The following is a 22783-nucleotide window of genomic DNA, read 5'->3' on the forward strand; positions in this document are numbered from 1 at the left end:
TTATTCTGTAGGTCACCTCCTAAACTAACGTCAGTTTCTGTTCTAGCACGCAGTCCATGCTAATCAGTGTCTTCATGTCTAACTGGTGAGTCCCCCACTTTCAACAGTGTTTTAATAGATTTTATCACTCCCATTAGGGTTCATTTACCAACACTTTGAATAATAACCAACATGTTCATGCTCAAATTTGAGGCTGAATGTAGCTCTTTTTTTTAACAATGCCAGCTTATTTTTTATTTTTTTTGAAATTCATGTGTCTTGTGACAAATCAACTGTTATATAATTTCTGTCAAAGTATTAGTTGTCTTTCTCAATTTGTGAAATTAATATGTTCATTGGAAACCGTTTTTTGAAAAACATATGTCTAATTTTCTATTTATGCTACACAATGTATGATAGCATGTTAACTTATTTCTAAAACTATCATGTGTGCTGTGAGCCGTTTTTCAAGCATATCAATTATATTGTGTTTTTCATTGCCCCTGACGAAGGGATATAATACCGAAATGCATTGTGACAGATTTACCTTCTTTCTTCAGTTACAACTTTTCTGTTTATTGAGTCAGCGAATTGAATGTTAAGAAAAAAAGTTGGACCAATATGTATTTGTTCTGTCGCATGTAAAGATAGAAAGCACTAAACCTGAAAAAAAGAAAAAAAAGAATTTTTTTTGTTTCAATTAAAAATCTTGAAAATGGAAATCAAAGTCTCTAAATCATTAGATTACATAGGCAGATGGATTTCTGCCATAGGTAGTGCAGAAAGGGTCTAATGACGCTAGTCACTAGTTTCTATTGATTCAATCTACGTGGAGGGTGGCTCCTCCTCCCCTCCCAGCACACCCACGCGAAAACAGAGGATAATCCATTCTAAAAGTCAAAACGGACCACAAAGGAGTGCACTTCACAACCCAATCATCATCTGCCAGAGTTAGGCACATGCCAGAGTTAGGCCTGGTAGGAAATAGTGGCAATTTACATGTACACAATTCTTTCCTAAATGTTATTTACACTGGCATAAACCGAGTAATTTTGGCCATTTTACATTACAGTTGTTCCATGAAACGCCAAATATAACGAACACAGTCTATATAAGGAGCATTTACCCGTCCATTAAAACAAGGAGTTATAAATGACCTTTCACCTACCTTGACACCTTTTTCTCCCTATTGCTCTGCCTGTCTGTAAAGAAGATGAATGATTGTTCAGAAGGATAACTTTGCAACCACAAGACCGGCCCAGCATACCTCAACACTCGACTCAATTTCTACACCCCCACCCGCCAGCTCTGTTCCGCCAGCCTCGCCCTCGCCACAGTCCCCTGCAACCAAGGAATGGCCACCGGTGACAGATCCTTCTCCCACCTCACCGCCAAGATCTGGAACACCCTCAACACCAACCTACGACAGACCCAGGACCTACTGGCCTTCAGGAGACTCCTCAAGACCTGGCTCTTCAATCACTAGCAGGACCCCCGCACCCTCAGTGCCTTGCAACCCTCACAGGTGTGTAGTGCGCTTTACAAGTGTTATGATTTATTGATTGATTGATTGATTCCCTGTGTTACATTGACTTTTGACACACATTTGCAACATTTGAGTTAGTTTATAAGAAACACCAACCTTGTTGTCAGAAAATAACTTTGTGAGAACACTGTCACACTGCCTTGGCATTATGGGCAAGTCCCTCACATACGGGTACAAATGTGTCTGTTATTATATCCGTATGACGTTGAAGCGATCTGTGGAATACAAAACATAGGCAGCCTGATCACAATCACGCCAAGGATGGTCTTTTCTATATATATCCATTTGTTTCCAAAATACAATCAGAGGAGAAGCTTGTGCTGACTTTTTAGGGGTGCCTGCATGCCTAGGCTTTGGCCTATCAGCTAACTGACATCTCTGTGAGGAAGGTCCAGTTTATGACCAAGACGGGGCCCTACACTCTTACCCACCAGGTAAAGAGGTTAGTTGATCAAGAAGGGGGTTTGTTGGCAGGCCATACATTCACACCCTAGACATGTCGGTTGGGATTTGCATTGTAGGAATGCACTAGATTGTTATGAATACTGCATATGTGTACATGTATAAGATGTCTAAACAAGATGGTGGAACTCTACATTTTGTTCACTGTTTTGACACACATTATCCCTTTTGTCTGATTTTCTCTGTTAATCATTTCAGCACATATTCTCTATACAAGAATCACTGATTCAATAAATATTGAAAAATTTCCCTTTGTGTAAGTTTTGTATATTTCTCTCAGCAAAAGAGAGCACAAGTGACTGAGAGAACAGTGCCTAGGTCTGTCACCATGATTCCTGAGGGAACAGGGTTGTCATGTTCAGATGTTGACAGAACTGTTTACTTCCTGCCTTAGCGTAGGGGGACTAACGGTGGCCCTGTGAGCTAGCTGGTCCAAGGAACAACATATCCTGCAGGGGTGCATGGAATCCGTCTGTCACCATCCTAAGTTTATTTCATCTACAAATTACGCAGTTCCTACTGATTAGTGGAAACTACATGACAATAAAGCATACTTTTACACTTTTTTTGCCATTTAGCTTCATTTCAACAACGCAAATCATGCAAATGTGGCACGTGCCAATAGAAAATACATTAGCTTACAAGTTAAATGTTATATGAGGGCTTGAATGTGCATTTACACCACCTGCATATATGACAAAAATGCAGGTCTCAATTGGGAAGCATTGTATAATGGCTTGGCTGCCGTTTACAAGTGCTGCAGTGACACCTAGCAAGAAAATATGACTTTGCTGCATTGGAAAACTAACTTTAATACATTAACTAAGTCACCCCTGTAGTATGCCTTGTAAGTGCACAGAGCTGGTTGCTTTATATACAAAATGCAGCATTCTAGATATTGATAAAACATACCAGTACTAGCACTGAAGATGGGAGGAAACGTAAGCCCCGTACAGGAGTGGGTTGTAGAAAAGTCACGAGTCCAGCAGTTGGGGGACATCCAGATCCATTTTAGTTGATGAGGAGGTTTACACTAAATGAGAAAGGTAGTGCTGAATAGGATGTGAGAATAATGAAAGAAAGTAGTCAGGACAGAGTGTAGTGAATTCTCCACTCACAGGCTAGTCTACAGGATAAGTCTGCTGGAGAAGAAAACTCAAGAAATCCCATCTCCTTTTGTGACCAAGGTAATGGAACTGGAACAGTTCTTCAATGGTCAAGTTCTCAGCCTCCGATTACCAGACACAGCACCATAAAAAGCAGAATAATTATCACTCCAAGAAGGCCCATCTGAACAATGTGTATTAGGAAAGGAAAGAGAATTATTTCCTTCAATTACATATTTCGAGTTCCACAATAAACGTAGAATAACATTGGGCATATCAGATAGTTGTTGGTCCTAATTTTAACAGTAGTTGCACGTTTACCTTGTAAACACATGCTGCTCCATGTGAATGAGTATGTAGGCAAATATCTAAAGTAGTTAGTGTGGCTCACTGGTTAGAAGTGGCAGACCCTGATGCAGAGGTCTGACCCGGGACCAGGGTTCAATTCCTGACATGGCAGGGTCTGGGGCTCAGTGTCCTCAGACTCGATAATTCTCGCCTCAGTGCCTACTCTAATCATGAGTCCCACTCTGCAACTCCAGGCAATAGCTTGCTTAATCTCCACAACGGCCCTGAAAGCGCTGGGATGCCTGGCTTCACCTTGGGGGTGCCCAGTGGAGGGCATCCCACAGGGAAAGCCAGGAAGGGTTCCACAGCGGTATACAGCGCCAGGATGCCTGAAAGGTGATAGTGCGCTTTACAAGTATACATACATTTACATTTGATCAATTTATGCTGGAACCTAAAAATATGTAAAGCATTTTCCACTATCTTACTACATGCAGTAAATGGGATTGCTGCTGATGTAAGAATCTTGACTCCTTTGAGGGCTGTGACTCCCTGGAACTTCTTTGAAAGGTAAAGGCAGGCCAGGCCTTTTAGCTTTTATTCTTGCCTCTAGGCTTCCCACTTCCGTTCTATCCAGATTTTCCATCCTATGGCTTTAGTATTTTGAATTTAAAGCAGGAATACCCATCAATCATAGAGTGTTAATGCTTGGCAGAAAAGCATATAGACTTGCACTGTTAGGTTGGCATCAACATCAGAGGGATCCACTACTCCCACAGACATGTGCCTTTATCCCTAGACTTGGGAAGATATCAAAGGGCAGTTTCACAGATTCTGAGATTCTGGAAGACTTTATCGGCTCTGGCACAGGGTAAGTAAGATATGTCTTCCCAACATGTACTTACAAGAGTTTCACATTTTATCACTCAAATGAGAATCTACCTGATAGTTTGGGTTGGTTATCAGGATCTCATTAAGACTACTGACTATTACCAGACTAACGCTTTTATGACTTGTGTTTATTTATTGTGCCTAGTAACACCGAGTGCCATAAAATTGGCTTCCATGCACTAATGAATTTAGCCAAGGCAAACATATCAAAGTTTACCAGGGAAACATGTCCTATTGATATAAATAGCATTTATAAAATAAATTAAACAGTTTTTGGACGTGCAATAGGTGACAAATATCACACCTAAAACCAAAACAGTCTCGATGGGTTCATGTGCAATGATCATCTCATAGGGAACCAAGCAACTACCACTGAGGGCCGGTATGCCCTGTCTAAATTAACCCTATTAGTTGAGAGGATGGAATCTCCCTGAATAACCTTTACAGAAAACCCCCAGTAAGAGCCGTACTACATGACCTGTGCTGATTCTGATGGGGCTGATAACAGGAGTTTTTAGGCTCACAATGAGAGTACGTGATCCACCCTAAGTCTGTCAATGCCGTTTGTTTCACTCTGACACTTCGGTTGAAAACCAATGGAAAAATGGGGAATTACCAGCGGATTCTATAGTTATAATCCTGACCCCGCTGTATTTGTACATGTCAAGGGTACCTTTATACTACAACTAACAGTGCTGTGGCATTGTCCACAGTGGCTTTCTTTTTGCTCCGGAGGATGTTTTTTAAGAACAGTTGCATCAAGGCACTAAGCTATGTGGTGTATGATCTGTGGTTATCCCACTAGAACTTTTTGGAATGGCACCACTCCCAAACCCCTCCCGGATGGCGAGTTGCCTCCCCCTCCCCTAGTCCTTTTCCAAACTACGCCACTTAACCTTTAAACATATCATGGACAACTTGCCTGGTGGCAAAACAGGTTGCAGATTATTAGAACTTGTGAAAGGCATTTATACATTTTGTTTCTCATGGTGATACATAACATTTATTGCCTTGTCTTATTGATTTGCCATGGTGGCTCTTTCAGTCCATTCAGTTGATATCTGCTTTTCGGGCAGATCACTTTCTACAGGCGGCCCCGATACCATGGACAACGTTGCACAGGGGTTAGGCTTCAACTTGCTACCGACTTGGTGGGTTTCCATCCAGACTTGCCCAGGCCGCATGCGCCGTCCCACTTCCCTTTAGTGTCAACTTGGCCTTTTCCCGCTCATCCGGGTCCCTGCCATGTGGCATCCCAAGGACTCCATGTGAGCATCTCATCTATCCAGCCTGAGGCGGTGTTCTACCTCTTTCTCCTTTGGTACCCCTGCTGTGAGGCATCCCAAGGGTCCTGCAGGAGCCTTCTATCTACAATCCCTGGAGCTACTGGCCACTGTTTGCTCCCTCAGTGTCCCTGCCATGAGGCATCCTAAGGACACTGCGTGAGACTTCCATCTACTTCTATCAATTTCTCTTCCTTTCCTATCCTTCTAGGTTGTCTTCCGCCTCCCCTGAACACCCTGCGGCTGTGATGCCCACGTTCTGCCTTTCTCTGGAGTGGGTGGGTGGGATTTCTTCTTATCCTGCCGTTGGCGGGGATCGAGTGTTCGAGGGGGCTGCTTGCCCACTTCTTATTCCCCTCCACGGCTTGCTGCCTGCTCCCCTGATCGGGGAGGTTGTGTTGCCTTAGGGACGACCAATCGTGGTGGCCCCAAATGTCTTTGGCATCATAATATTTAGCTTGCATCTGGATCTTTCTACCACCCCCAGGTCTATCGCCCCCTCCAGGACTTCTGCTCTATTATCTCTGAGAAGATTATTTCAGCGGTGCGCACCAGTTTTGCCAAGGCAGCTAAATCTGCCTGCATTGTCATTAGTAGTGCCCTCCTGCCAGTGCGGCCAGGTCGTTACCTCCCAGGTGGACTATTACCGCTCCGGTTTGCCACCTCTCCCTAGCGCTTCTTGCACTGCGAGTAGCAGTTGGTCCCATTTCATTCCAGACCAGCCCATCCAGACCACCTTGGTGTCCTGCAGCCAGATCCCACCGAAGTTGCGTCTTGCCATTGCCCACTGTTGTGCCCATGTGACATAGGTATGTCCCACGAACCACACCGTCCTGTGACGCATAGTTGGACCTTTCCGGGGGAGAAAATCTGGGCTTAGTGTGAGGTGCGGTGTATGTACCATTTGAAAGCACATGATGTCCAACGCCCAATCACCTTAATTTAGTCGCTATTCATGCCCAGACCCGCCACCGTAGTTGCGGCTTTATTCTAAATGAAAGGGATCCATATGCCCTGGGCGGGAGCCCCGCCACCCCAGTGCCTTCCTCATCACTCTAAACGCCCAATCAATGAAACCCAGGACCTCACTCTGCCCTGCAGGTTGGCCATTAGTGAGCCACCGTAGCTACAGTAAATTTCGCACAGCACTTACAGTATCAGTGCATTGTCTTTGGGGCCAGTACATTTTCCAGCATTGTTTCTTCACCAGCTCTACCCATACCCATACTTCCTCTGGCACAGGGGTCATCCCTTGGTATGCATGTGGAGTGAGGTCTCGGAATCTTGCGCACTAAAAACGAGAAATGATATCCGCAACTGAGTTGTCTACTCCTGGAATGTGTCGTGCCCTAAGCGCTACATTAACCCTCAGTTGGCATTGGACCAACCATCAGAATAGGCTGGCTACGGATGTGCATTTATCCATACCTGTGTTAACTTAATACCCTGAACTACCAGATGATTGTCAGACCAAAGAGTTATCTGCCTGTTTGCTAGCTGCTCTGCCCAGACGTGAAACGCCTATACTATGGGGAATAGCTCCAGCAGCAAAATGTTTGCTGTGGCCCCTGCTTGTTTCCAGGTGCCTGGCCACGCTGTTCATGCTGTCCCCAGTGTGGCCCTGAAACCGAGGCCTCCTGCCTCATTCGTGTACAGTTCAAGCTGATTCGCTGGTACCCATGACTTGTGCCACATTAAGATACCATTGAAATTGGCCAGGAAGGATTCCCACTATTCCAGGTCTGCCTTCACCTCGTGCATTAGGTGGACCATGTGGTCTTTCTTCGTCAAGACCCTGGTCAAACCAGCCAGCCTTCTTGCAAATTCTCTCCCTGCTGGGATCACCCTTGTGGCAAAGTTCAGTTTCACCAGCAGCTGTAGCACCTCGCCTAGCGTGGCCTTCTTCTGTAGCCACAGCCTACTCATGATCCCCTTGATCTGCACTAACTTGCTATGTGGGAATCTGCATGTTCCTGCAACGTTGTCTAACTCTATCCCTCGGAAGGACAGCTTCTGGTGGGGCCCTCTGTCTTGTCTTGTGCTAGTGGTATCCCTAATTCCTGTGCCAATGTGGGGAAACTCTGCAGAAGGGGGCGCAATCGCCTGTGCCTGTCTTGCAGACAAACAGGAAATCGTCTAAGTAATCGACCCGGCCACCTTGTGTGCCCCGTTTCCCCAATTCCCACTCCAGAAAACTGCTAAATGCTTAACATGATATTGAGCACCTCATTGGCAAGCATTTGTCGTAGTAGTACTTCCCGTCTAGCTGGAAACCTAGAAAATGGTAGCTGTCTGGGTGTACTGGCAGTAGTCGGAAAGCTAACTCAATCTCTGTCTTGGCTAGTAGGGTCCCCCTTTCTTCCTGGTGGATCAGGTTGACCGCATCATCTACTGAGGCTTAGGCTACTGAGCAATCATCCTGCTCCAGCCAGTTGTTGACGGACTGCTCCTGTTGGTGGGAAAGATGGTGTATCAGCCTGAATTTCTCTTCCTCCTTCTTGGGTACTATTCCTAGTGGGGAGACCACCAAATTCTCCAGAGGGCGAAGTTGAAAGGGCCGGCCACCCGCCTCAGTTGGATTTCCTTGCCTACCTTGTCTCGCACTATGCCTGTATTTTCCCTCACTGTAAGGTCTTCTAAACCTTTGTGTAAAACCATCAACTAACTTTTGTCTTTAATGCCTCGCATTTGGAGGCTTGGCCCGGCTGTCCCCATCTGCTTCCGGTGTCCCTGAGCTGCTCCTTGCCTTTAGCTGTGATGGTGGGATACCCGGGATCACTCTTTTCAGGTTCCCGCCTGCTGCCGATAAGTGGGAGGCATTTACCCCGGTCCTGGGAGCTCCCTGCTGTCTGTAAGCTGCTGACAGAGAAGCGGGAACAGTGAGAGGCATTGCAGGCAGGCCTGGATCAAGGAAGGGCAAAACCAGGGTTGTGGTTGGCAATGCAGAAGTTCCGGTCCTGGTAGCTCCCGCTGTCCTTGAGCCACCCCTGCCTTTCACAGCGACATGGGGATAGCGGGCAAAGCGGGAAAAGCAGGAGGTAATGCAGGCAGGCTAGGATCAAGGAAGGCCAAACCTGGAAAAAACACTCCCGACGCAGGAAGCAGAGGCAGGAAGCTTCTCCTCAGGATCATGAAAACCAGGGACGATGCTGCAGGTAAATTCCATCTTCCTCTCTAGCAGCGGGTCCAATGGTCCATTTCTTCTTCTGCCGTCAGAGTGGATTGAGTGATTGAGGGGGCTACTTGCCTTCTTCTTATCGCCCTTCATGGCTTGCGGCCTGCTCCCTGATTCGGGAGGGGGGGTAGCCTTCGTGGCTACCAATCGCCCCTTTTTCCGGGCTTGCGCCCCGGGCGGAGGGGATTCCTGCCTTCGTTTGGTGTTTGGTCCGGGCCCCCATTGGGTCCGGCGTTGCCTTCCCTGGCTAGGGCTCCTTCCCCATTACCCTTAGATTTACATATTTAAATTTACATTTTGCAAGAAAAGAATTAAGGACACCACTTCCACATTCAGAGGCGAGTGAGTGTACATATATGGTAAGACAGAGGGGCATATTACCAAGCAATAGCGATAATTATCGTTATTGCTTGGTTAGAGATAAAAATTTACCGCTGAGCTGCGGTGATTTTTATCGCAAATAAACCTTGGTATTACCAAGGTTTATCACAAATGCGATAAAAATCGGCCGCAATGCATGAATGTCGCTGAAAAGTCAGCGATATTCATGCATTACCGAGCTAATGATCTCAGCCATGTATCCATCTACCATTGGATAACATGGCTAAGAACTGCTCAGGGCAGGTGTTAGCTTTTGGAGATATTCGCACTTAGCGCGAATATCTCCAAAAGTTGGTAATAGGAGATAGCGATGTTAGCGACTGTTTCCAGTCTCTAACATCTTGGCACGCCCACTTTGCATGTCATTAGTGGTAAATATTACTGACATGCAAAGTGGGGCCCAAGATGGTCGCTATCTCCTACTAGCTGTCGCTAACTGGTGTTAGCGACAGCTAGGTAATGGGGAGATAATTTTATCTCCGCTTTCTTGGCTTTTTAAGCCAAAAAAGCGGAGATAAACCCCCTTGATAATATGCCCCAGAGTTTCTGGCTGGAGTGCTTTTATATGTATGCATTTTGAGCCTAATCAAAAAAGAAAGAAAATAGATGAAGCTGCACCGAAATAATTCAGAAAAACACAAAAACTGAAAAATTACTATTGCATTTAGCAAACACACTGACAAAATACTACTGCATTTAGCAAAAAGGAGCATGGAATTCTACACACCAATCAAAGGCAATAATATGACACAGATAGAAAATACACACCTGTTTCAACAGGGAGAGCAATTACCTTTTCTATCCTTAGATGTGTTCTGTACAGCTTACTCTTTTAGGATCTATAAAACCTATATTTACTTGTGTATTTGCTCCAAAACTGGAAGGTATTCCGAAAACCTCTGTTTCTAAAACTCAAAATGTATCATGTTGTAAAGAAATCCGAAAAAGGTAAAAAGACAAGAACTGCAGAAGTCTGCAGCATTATGGATAATCACAACGTAATTACCTTCACCGTGTTTCCACTCCTACTTTTGTCAATTCTTTTCAGTTTCGGAGAAAGTGATGTTGCTTTATTTTTCCAAACCTAAGTGGCAGCTGTAGAGAGGCTGACATATTTTCTTTCTCTTTGGGTTCTGAACACCTCACACTCGCCCGCTGCGTAACACTTCACATTACAATACCATATTGAACGGCTTGCGAGCTTGCAGTGTTTCTCGACGGCGGGTGCATGGGATTTCATTGGTTGAGTGCATCCACAGAAGAGAGAAGGGGAACATTTTCATACAGGCAACATAAACTCCATGATGAATGACATCACTTGTGCTGTACTTTAGTCATATAAAGGTTCTAATTTAAGCCAAAGTACAAGTGTGAAATGAACACCATTCTGGCTACGGCCTCTCACAACTTCCACTCTCATTGATGCATATTCAACCACTTAAATCCCACCTTTAAAGGTATGTCCAGATGGAACTGGACAGCTGGGAAGGTGCAGAAAAAGGCCTCTCGTAAATTGCTGTGTCCCTATAGCTAGAGCAGGCATTCAGCTTTGTCACCGCAGCTATGATCTTGCAGCAGGTGATGGGGGTATACTGCCTTGCACCTCCACTCTTGTGCAAGCATCTGAACCTGCTTTTCCAGATGCCAAAGGTCGGTTCTACTACATTCCTTGTGCTTTTGTGGGCCCGGTTATACCTCCTTTGGCTGGGTGTAGAGGGGTTGAGGTAGGGGGTGAGTATGAATGAGCGTAGGGCATATGCACTGTCGCCTAGAAGGAAAAGGGGTAACATTACTCATATGCATACATGTACTTTACAGTGCTACTTTTTGTTATGGGGGTCTGATGATGTGTCTCACCTAGGAGGTATCCTTCACCAAATTCCCCAGCCGTCAGCGGTGCATAGATGCCGCTGGTTTGGAAAATGTACGAGTCGCGGGTACTCCCTGGGAATTTTGCTACCAGGTCTGTGATGGTGTACTTAGCATTGCAGATCACCTGCACATTGATGGTGTGCGTAGACTTCCTATTGCGGTACATAGGTATATGTATCTGTGTCAGCAGGGGGGCAAATCGGAATGTGCGTGCCATCAATGCAGCCGATGATGTGGGGGAATCGTGCCATCTGGTAAAAGTCTGCTTTTGTTTGTACCAGTTCCGCATGGGTTGCAGGGAAAGAAATGTATTGGTCCATCCTCTGTATCATGGCGTCAAGGAATTTGTTGAAAAACCTTGACAGGCTGCTCTGGGTGACCCCTCCTACTGCAGCGACTCCACTTTGATAGCTGTCAGACGCAAGCAGGTGTAGGCTGCATAGCACCTGCACGTGCGTTGGGATGGCGTATGCCCTTGGGGTGGGGTGGTCCAACAGTGGTTTAAGGTCCCTGATGAGCTCCAGAATGGTGTCTGAGTCCAGCCTGTACCTCTGTAGGATCTCTGCCTCTGTGAGCATGAACAGGGTGATCCTCTGTCTGTAGACCTGTTCCTCTCTTTGCCATTCCCACCTCCTCTTTGAGGCAAAATCGGTATTTCTGTGCTTCCCTACATCTCTATCAGAGTTTTGGCCTGTCCGATTCGGTAATTTACCGAATCGGTAACTCTACCGATTCGGTAGATAGTCCGAATCGGACTATTTACCGATTCGGTATATCTACCGATTCGGTACATGGTCCGATTCGGTATATTTACTGATTCGGTATGTTAGCGATTTGTTCTTTTACCGATTCGGTGTATTTCCAAATCGGTTTATTACCGATTCGGTACCTATACCGATTCGGTCTAAATACCGAATCGGACGGATTTCTGCGTCCTACATCCCGATGGCTGGATACCGATCGGTAAGGGCCGAAAATCGGTATTTTCGGCCGTTACCGATCGGTATTGGGCCACCTACATCGGGCCCAATGTCCCTAATTGCAATGTTAATACTGGCAGAGAATGCGCCACAAGATAGGTGCAATTTCCGTGCAATTTTGGTAACCTTGGTGCATAATACATGTTATTTTGAACATGTGCAGTAATAAATGCAGGGGTGCATTAATACAGTGCAAAATGAATTATTACCACAGAAGAGCTTAACCGACTTGAGAAAATGTTGTATGTCACCTCATAGACTCCATTCAGGAATCATATTATGGCATATTATGGAAAGAAGAACCTCTAGCCATATTCCAAAGGCCATGTATTTTGATGTAATTGCCCTGCACACATTTAACCCATGTATTCTGGTTATGGTGAAACACTGTTGCTTAAAACTACTGCACATGATAAAACGACATGTCACAGACAGACATTCAGATCAACTGAGTGCAATATGTGATTTATTAACATTGTTGAGGGAGGAAAGGGACAGCATGACCCACAAAAGAATACACCTCTCTTGTATAGCTCTTACCTACCCACTATCTGCAATGGTAATCATTTGCCTAATACGTTATTTATGCTATTACTTAAAATCATGTTATTGTAAAGAATTGGGGTATTAGTTGAGGGATTTCACTACCCACCTCAAGTAATAACCACAATACTTTTCAGGGAGAATCAATAAAGTCATTAAATTATCCTGAGCTCAACCCCTTGGTAACTACTCACACAGAGCAGACAGGCGTATCTTCCAGGCAATGTGTAATGTTTGTGTGCAGTACCAAAACAGTAATAAAATCAAAACACAACACAAGAAAAATACCAAACTAATTCTGAAGCCTGACCGCAATGGAGCACAGGTTGCCAAGGCTACCGGCTATTGCCAAAGAGGGCTCGCTCTTGTTGGATGGTTCCTGGTTGAGGTCCTGGTAAAGCAGTTGCCTTTGGATAGGAGAGCAACAAGCGGGAGAAACTAAAATTCTGCTTGCAATAAAGGCCCCTTACCAACCAGAAGGTTTTGATGATTTCTGCCTTCCATGGGGGCAAGGCTGCAGGTGAAGAGTACTCCAGGAGTCCAGATACCTTCTCTGCTGAGGTCCATCTGGTTCAGATTTGCTGCTGTGTAAAAGCTGTAAGTGGGAGCAACCCACATCCTTGGCCCAGCTGCAATGCCTCTTTGTCAGATCATCTTCACAGGTTGGTCCCCGTCCTCCTGAAGTTCTTGAAATAAAAATGTTTTGATGTCCTAAGTTTCAGGAGTTGAGAGGAGGAGTTCACTTTGACACCTGCCAAGAGTCTTGGAACTTTGGGACAGCACTTGTGGGCCAAGACCCACTTCAGGAGAGGCCATAGGCATAGTCCAGGGTATGTCCAGCTGGAACTGGACTGCTGACAAGGTGTCGAAAAAGGCCTCTCGTAAATTGCTGTGTCCCTGTAGCTTGAGAAGGCATTCAGCTTTGTGACCCTTGGATTCCACTTCATTGTCGTGAGCTAAAGACAGAAGAGGTCCAGTCTTCTAGGCTCTTCTCATGTCACAGAGAACAGTTCCAGTCCTCTTTTTTCCCACAGGTCCAAAGAGTGTTTTGAGGAATGTACTTGGGATGCCACATTTATACCTGCCACCAGTTTGTGGCTGAGGAAACTCCTGGCAACTTCCTAAACAATGGTGTAAAAGCTCCAAGGGTTAAACTTACCCACTTTTTCCGCATTGCTTGTGATCCTACTCAAAACAATTCCAAAGTACTCTCTCTACCTAAAACCAAGATGACAGAACTTCTCTTGGCCTGCACAGAGCTCCTGTGCCCACCCCAGAGTTGCAGGCAGGAAAATGAGCAACCCCTTATCTGTAGCCAATCTACGATAGGTCTGGGGGCAGCGCCTTTGCCCCTGGGATTGGTACCAGCCTGACTAGTGGAAAAAAGGAAAGCACAGCCCTGGGGTAGGAAAAGACTAGATTATAATTATAATTTGAAGTTAATCAAGTTCCTGATGGTCACTGAACCAGAGTAAACACTCACACCTCCTCACACCCACGGCCTTCATCCTGCTCTGAAAATAGTTTTCGCACCTCATCAATGGGGATATTCAACTGCCATGTGACAGTTTGTGCTCATGGAAATGGGCTTCCTGAGGCCTAGAGAGGGAAAAATGGCTTTCTAAAAGTACCTTTTACAAAATATTCATTAATAATTTGACTTCACCAGTGGATCGGGCTTTTAATAAATATCCCAAACAGTCACAAATGATATTTTCAGCTGTTTCCTAGTTGGAGACAGCACTATTACATTATTATTGAATACCAATTCTTACCTATGAAACAGCCAGCCTTGCTACAGTGAAAATGGATTTTAATGCTTTTTCACTGTAAGGACATGTGTAACATTAAACCTTTACATGTCCTACTTTTAAGCACCATATTCACTGCCTTAGGGGAAATAAGGAATACTTAGAAGTGACTTATTAATAGTTAAAATTAAGGGTTTGACCTGTCAAAAGGGTTTATTTTGACAGGTGCAATTTTGCAAATTAAACCCTGCACAGCCAGGATACAAATGGAAAGCCTACATCCCTGTTTGCATTCTGTACAGCATAATAGGGACTTATAGGTCAAGTAAATATTCCCATCAGTGGTATACCAATTTCATTATGTTGGGAAGGGGAGCACATGGGATTTGCAACTGATAAACTGGGGTAAAGTGCAAAGAGTTCTACAGCCAGTAAAAACAGTCATGGCAAAAATCTGGGGATACACTACGCAAAAGATCCTCTTTATTAACAATTATGCTGTATACATTCACGCAACAAAACAGTGCAGTTATGATTAGAACAAAAATAAATAAAAAATCCTTGAAATTTAAAAGTTATGGTCAGAAGCACAGTTTATAACTTGCACGTAATCCATTAAAACAATAACTTGCACATTAAACGAATTGCTCATGACCACCATTACTGAAACAGTTGCAATTACAAATGTGGTAAATCATCATACAGATAAAATTACATATTGCATTACGCTTCCTATTTTAAAAGAGGTGACTATTAATCTAGTTGATTATGTGCTGCCCTTTAGTTACATTTTGCATTCAGGTGCCTTTATGTAGTGATATAAATATGACATCAACAGCATTGCATTTGGAGTGGGAGTTAATTTTTGCGTAGCTATTGTGTGAGTTATCAACTAATTTGTACCCATAACTTCTCTTTAACTGTGTTGTTTAGGTGAATTTCCAAGTTTTCCTTGAAACATGTGTTAATAATTTACAATCAAAGCTAACCATAACACCACTTTACTCTTTATTTATCATATACCACATGCAAAATGTCTCTTCTCCCAACCAACTATGAGCCCCAAACCTCAAGTGCTGTTTTCCGCCTGGGAGAGTGTAGACATACCCTGGCTACCATCTTCCAGGCAGAAAACAGAACTTTGCTACCGCCCAGAGGCAGTAGGAAAGTTCTGCTCCTACTTAAACGGGAGCAAAGGAATGGTGTTAGCTCCTGCCAGTACCCAGTATGATTCACCTGGTTACCCACTTACTAAAAAAAATGCTAGCTCAGGAGCTGGCTGGATAGTGTGGAGCTTATGCAGTGACCCCAAGTACAATTAAAGATGTTAGTGTCCCTGTTGCATACGGGGACCCCCAAAACAAAAAATCAAAAAAGTTTGATTATTAGGAGCCGCTCATTTATCATTCACTGCTCTGGCAAGTAGCACCCCATAATGCCTTGCCAGGGCTTTTAAAAGATATTTGTGGGAGTCTGGTGCTGTCTCAGAACTAGCAGGGGCACCACCAATCATTTTCTTTAATTTTGTGGGAGGATTCAGGGAGTGTAGCAACCACACGCTAACTTCAAAAATAAAAACAGTAAGTCTCCTGGGTTAATAAATCCATTAACCCAAGAGAGCTTACCATTTGTTTTTAGAGCACTCCTAGCTGGAGCTCCATGTTCTTTAGATACAGTGCAGAACCCCCTTGTGGTTGTTTTTATTGTTGCACTGTGTAGCTTGAAAACTGGTAAAAACAAGCATTCTGCAATGCATTAGATCTCGCATTTACGCAAGTTTAAGCTAATAGCATTGTAAATTTGCTTTTAAAACATAAATAAAATGCAATGTCAATTCTAATACTAATAGCTTAAACTCTCACAAATGTGAGACCTAGTGCAATCTAGGTATGTTTTTATGTTATCATTAGTGGCACATTCCGCCCACCCCTCCGGACTCCCACCTGTTGGTACGTTCCCTTGGAGGCAGCTTTGGAATGTTGGAATTCACCTGACAGTCTGGAGAGTTGGGTGAAAGATTAAAGGCAAGTTCTTACCTTCTACCACTTCAAGAGTCTTTATTTACAACACTAGAGATGAGGGAAACGGAATTGGTGAAGGGGGCCACGTTGTCACCTCCCCTTTCAGTACTCCCTCTATTTGCTTCAAGTTCCTGGTGAATTGGAATTATGGAAAGGGGCGACCACTCGGTCCCCCCGAACGTATGGCAGAGTACCTCGATCCCGCCGGGAAGCCATTTTTGGGCGGGAGGCGCGTCTCGGCTGGTATGCCCGAAGCGGCGTAGCCGGGGCGCGCTCGTTCCCGCCCTAGAGTGGGCTGGCCTAGACACTGACGCGGCTGGCCACGCCCTCGGGGCAGGCAGGGGCGGGTTTACGCCCGCCCTGAAGACGGATAAAAAGGGACGCAAGACCGGAAGACATCCTCTTGTTCCTGTGCTCTGAAGCTGCACCTCCTCGCTGCACGTGAGCTCGAGATGGAACGAAGAGCCAATTTTGAGCGTTTTGATCTTTCTTTTTGTCTTCCAGATACTTGGTTGGAAAGATGCCCAAGAAAGGCGCGAAGAGAATGACGACTGAACAGATGGTTCGGGTCCTCATGAAGGAGATGTCCGAACTGAAGAAGCGGGTGGCGGAGCGAGACGGGGAGGGGGGGTCGGGGCATCCATCGGCTGGAGCAGCTCCTGGAGGGAAAGCCAAGAGGCCAAGAAGGGGACCAGCCGGGGGAGACGTCCCGGTTCCCTGTACCCCGCTCGAGGCGCCAACCCCGGTACCGGTGGAGGGGAATCCGATTCCCGTCGTGGTCACCCCGACATCCACTGAGGATATGCCCCCCGAGCTGGCGGCACAGCTAGCAGCGTGGTTGGGCGACAGTAGCGAGGGCGCCACGGCTGCCGAGGCACAAGCACTGATGAAACAGTTGCGCGAGAAACGAGATGCAGCCAAGGTGCCCGCGCCGGCTGCAGTGATAGACAAGCCGCAAGTGGCGGTTGCGACCGCAGAAGCAGCGTCCGGTGCAGGTAAGCGGCCATTGCCGATCGCGAGGGATGAGTCAGCACCCTCTCGTAGAGAAAAATTGGGGCAACATGTTCCTTTGGCAATAAAGGAAAAGATTTGGGCGGGGGAGTATGTGAACATTTTCTCCTTGCTTGTTGATCATTATGAGGTGGAGCATGTTAAGGGTCAGAAGGATCTAATGCATCCGAGTGTTTGGCGCGCAAAAATGGCCGCCTTTAAAGTGAATGAGAATATTGGCAATTGGGGCAATGCATGGGGGATTTTTACGTCGATCCTAGGGGAACGTAGGCCCGAATTGCTTTCCGAGTTACCGATCTATCAGTCGCGAATCATGGGGTACTCGACGTCTCACCAGGGTAACCATTGGTTCTGTTATGATAATCTCTTCAGGAAGGCGAAGGAGCATAACAAAAGTTTAACCTGGGACTGTTATGATTCTTTGACATGGGATAAAATGAAAGAGTCGGGAATGTTGAAAATGCCGTTGGTGGGGAGCAATGTTGGCGAGTCCTCCCGCCAATATGCGGGGACGCCCTTTCGGTCAGGTACAAGTACCGACGATTACTCGAGACCTGCCAGCAATACAGGGAAAAGGGGTTTCTGCTTCAATTTCAACAAAGGTAAATGTACTAGGCCCCAGGGATCGTGTAAGTTCAAGCACGAATGTAGTGGTTGCGGGTCGTCCCATCCTGAGTCCTCGTGCAGAGCCAAAACGGGTGAGAATGGGGGGAGAGGAGGCGCCAAACAGGTCTAATATAGTCCGAGGGGCGCCTTTACCAACCCCGATTGATACCTTGGCGATGATTCCCTGGCTCAGTGAATACCCAGATCGTACTTCTGCTGGGGTGCTGCGAAACGGTTTTTCATATGGTTTCCGCATCCCGGTAGGGGACTTTCAGGGTGTCGGGACGTGCAAAAATCAACTTTCCGTCCTGCAGCATACGACTGTAGTGCAGGATAAGATCCGGAAAGAGGTTATCCGAGGTCGTGTCGCCGGCCCGTTTAGTGTACCCCCGGTACAGAATTTTGTCTGTTCTCCTTTAGGGGTGGTCCCCAAGAAGGACCCAGGTGAGTTTCGATTGATTCATAATTTGTCAGCTCCACGTGGTCTTTCTGTAAATGATGCAATAGACCCAGAAGTGTGTTCGGTGCGGTACGCATCCTTCGATGAGGCCGTAGCCATTTTGAATCGCCTGGGGCCCGGGGCGCTGATGGCGAAGTCAGATATCGAGTCAGCGTTCCGGTTGCTCCCGGTACACCCGGACGATCAGCGTCTCCTAGGTTTTATCTTTCAGGGTTATTATTACATGGATAAGTGTATACCGATGGGGTGCTCTATATCTTGTGCTTATTTCGAGAAATTCAGTAGTTTTCTGCAATGGGTCTTCACAAAGAAGACGGGTTTCCAACATGTAATGCATTACCTTGATGATTTTCTGTTCCTTGGGGCAGCCGGGGATCTCGAATGTGGACGGGCCTTGGCCGAATTTTGTGTATTAATGAAACAGTTTGGTGTGCCATTGGCACCAGGTAAGACGGTGGGTCCTGCGACTTGCCTCGAGTTTCTGGGGATCGAGTTAGACTCCAGAGAAGGTTGTTTTCGTTTGCCACCTGGCAAAGTGTGGAAGTTCAGGGCAGCCCTGCAAGTGTGTCTAAATGCATCTAAAGTTACGCTGCATCAGTTACAGCAGTTGGTGGGACAGTTGAATTTTGCCCTTAGAGTTATACCGATGGCCCGCCCCTTTTCTCGTTCAATTGCCCAAGCTATGGTCGGCCTAAAGGAGGGCCATCATCGTACGAGACTATCGGCTGAGGTCCGCCAGGACGTGCGTATTTGGTTAGCATTTCTGGCGGACTTTAATGGTCGAGTCATATGGAACAAACCAGCCGTATCCTCTGAGGAGCTGGGGCTATGGACAGATTCTGCAGGTAGCATAGGTTTTGGTGCCATCTTCGGCACAAAATGGTCGGCACAAAGGTGGCCGACATGGTGGCATGACAATGGTCTGACAAGTAATATTGCTTTCCTGGAACTTTTTCCAATTTTGGTTGCCCTGAGAACCTGGCCAGAAGGGTTCAAAGATCACTCTGTGATATTTTGGTCTGACAATATGACTGTGGTCGAGTGCATCAATAGTCAGGCAGCACGATGTAAACTGATTTTAAGACTGCTCAAAGAAATTGTTTTACTGTGTATGCAACTGAATGTGCTGTTCAGAGCAAAACATGTCCCAGGGGTACTGAATCAGGCGGCTGATGCACTGTCTCGTTTTCATATGCAGGCTTTCTCGGGTTTCCTTCCCTCAGCGGACCCAGAGCCGGCACCCTTCCCCGAAGCTCTCTGGTCTCTCGGTGCCCCGAACTTCGTCACCTCGTGGGAGAGAGTCTAGCACCACGGACGAGGAAAGCATACGAAGGGGCGTTTAGGTCCTATTTAGCCTTTTTGGGGACTGATAGAGAGAGGCTTTGGGGCCACGAGGAATGGGTAGTGAATTTCCTGATGTCCTTACGTAGGGTTGGGAAATCTGTGGCTACGGCTCAGAGGCATCGTGCTGCTATTTCCTTTGTTGCCAGGGCTCATAGTATCCAGGACCCGACAGCGTCTTTCGTTGTACAGAAAGCGCTGCGTGGGTGGCAACGCCTTGAGGGTCGCAGAGTAGATGAGAGGCGCCCGATAGGTTTGGATAGGTTGGCCCAGTTGTTGGCTACACTCCCTGCCACATGTTCATCTCAGTTTGAGGCGGTGTTGTTCCGAGCCGCTTTTACGCTAGCATTTCACGGGGCGATGCGAGTAAGCGAACTGGTGGCAAGGAACAAACAGGATGTGGCAGGGGGTTTGTGCCAAGAACACGTTCAGATCAGAGGAGAGGCAATGACGGTCTCCTTTGTCAGGTCCAAGACCGATCAAGACGGGATGGGTGACTGCATAATCATACGCAGGATTCCCGGGTCCTCCATATGCCCGGTAAAGTGTTTAGAAGATTACCTAGCACGAAGGGTGGCATTATGGGGGGGGACCTTGTTGAGACACGAGGACGCCACCCCACTGACGAAGTTTCAGTTTCAGCGGGTGCTTGCGATGTCAATTGCCGCTGCGGGCTTGAACCCGGGCGAGTTTGGGACCCATTCCTTTCGGATAGGGGCTGCTACGGAAGCTACAGCCAGGGGTCTTAATGTTGAACAAGTGAAACGAGTGGGGCGTTGGTCCTCCAATTGTTATAAGAGGTATGTGCGGTTGCACATGTTGTAAAGCTGTAATGACGTACTCACGCCTCTTGTTTTTTGTTTGGTTTTCAGTTGCGCAAGCCTACGAGGCGGGGCGGACTATGCAGTCGACCCAACACCGGGCCAGCGGTCAGACATCACCGGCTGTGAAAAAGGAGGTGTGGGTCGTGGGCCACTCATACGTGAGGCGTGCCGCGGACGTATTCAAAGCAGGTGACATGATTCACGTAGCTGGGGAATACGGGTACAGGGTGTCCTTCTACGGAAGAGGCGGTCTCTGTATTGACCAGTTTCAAGCATATTTTGAGGATTTGTTAGGGCGGACGAGGTCACCGCCGTCTATAGTCATAGTGCATTTAGGGGGCAATGATTTGGTCTCCACCGGTAGACGACTTCTCCTGGAGGCAATGCTTTCCACTGTAAGTTGGTTGGCGAGGAGAGTTCCGGGGTGCACAATTGCGTGGTCCCATATGATCCCACGAAAGGTGTGGCGGGGGGCTATTTCTATTCCTGCTTTGAATCAGTCTGTTAGAAAGCTTAATAACAAGGTGAATAGGTTGTTCCGTTCCGGGACATTGCATTCTATTTCGCATGGCTGTATTAATGATGACAGTATGTATTCGGGGGATGGTGTGCATTTGTCTCGAGTGGGGAATGAGTTACTCATAGGAGACTTCTTAGCATGGTTAAAAACGTTAAAGCATGACCTTTAGGTAGGAGCTTTGTGGGGGGTCCGGATAGCCGGTCAACTATCCGGACCTGTGGCGGTAAGGTCATGATCGGTGAGCAGTAATTGGAAGATCCCTATGAGTGGGCGTCACCCAACACGGATGGGAGCGCTCGGGAGAGGTGGCCTTTGGCCCCTCAACGGGGAGGCGGTCCTGTCTAAGGAGAGGCCGCCGGAAGGAAAGGAAAGGCGGTCAAGGCCCCTTCCTGTGTAGGAGGGGTTACAGCCCCCTCCTGGGGAATTTCCCGGGGCCAGTGACGTCTGCGACGGCAGATGTGGTAAGTTGTGTGGGGTTTGGGGGGAGGTCTACGCTACCTTCTAGATACTCACACGAGTCCTCGAACGACCTTTAAGTGGCATCGAGTTTATTGGGGCCCCCGTCAAGTCAAGGGAAATTGGTAGTTGCACTTGGGGTACGCCTCAGTGCTGTCGCCCCTCCCAAGTGGGGGGGGTATTTCTGGTTAGGGATCTTGACACCGGTTACGACCTTGCCGTTGGCCCTTAAACGTTAGGATGTACAATTTCATTATTTCAAGAAAATGTTTTGTAAGTTGTTAGTTCGGCTAGGAGAACCTCTGTATTAGAGAATCTGTTAAGGTTAGCCAAACATCGCAATGTGGTATGAAATTGTACATTAATATGAAACTGTTTAACGTTTAATTTTGTTTTAATAAATACGGCCGGGGAGGGTCACTCCCTCCCTCTTCCAAAAACTTCAAGAACTGTTTCCGGTTTCCCTCCTTTGGGGATTGTGTTGAGAGGGGGTGGCGGGTATCTCAGCCATATGGAAAGGGGCGACCACTCGGTCCCCCCGAACGTATGGCAGAGTACCTCGATCCCCCCGGGAAGCCATTTTTGGGCGGGAGGCGCGTCTCGGCTGGTATGCCCGAAGCGGCGTAGCCGGGGCGCGCTCGTTCCCGCCCTAGAGTGGGCTGGCCTAGACACTGACGCGGCTGGCCACGCCCTCGGGGCAGGCAGGGGCGGGTTTACGCCCGCCCTGAAGACGGATAAAAAGGGACGCAAGACCGGAAGACATCCTCTTGTTCCTGTGCTCTGAAGCTGCACCTCCTCGCTGCACGTGAGCTCGAGACGGAACGAAGAGCCAATTTTGACCCACCCACCAGCCCCTGAGGACAGCCAGTTGTTTTAAAATAGATCAATAATCCTATTTTTCGTTTACAGGTTGTGGAATTATCATGTTGATATTGAGTGTGTAATAAAGTTGGTCGATTTTATGTATGTTTTGTGATTAAAGATATTCGGTTTTTAGTGTCCGTTTATAAGCATGCTTATTCTGGTCATAGTGGCCAATGTATTGTTGGTTTAGTTAGCATTGTCGTATTTATTTTGGTCGGGCGGTAAGGTCATGATCGGTGAGCAGTAATTGGAAGATCCCTATGAGTGGGCGTCACCCAACACGGATGGGAGCGCTCGGGAGAGGTGGCCTTTGGCCCCTCAACGGGGAGGCGGTCCTGTCTAAGGAGAGGCCGCCGGAAGGAAAGGAAAGGCGGTCAAGGCCCCTTCCTGTGTAGGAGGGGTTACAGCCCCCTCCTGGGGAAT

Source organism: Lissotriton vulgaris, chromosome 5 (assembly GCF_964263255.1).
Source record: "Lissotriton vulgaris chromosome 5, aLisVul1.2, whole genome shotgun sequence".
NCBI lineage: Eukaryota > Metazoa > Chordata > Amphibia > Caudata > Salamandridae > Lissotriton > Lissotriton vulgaris.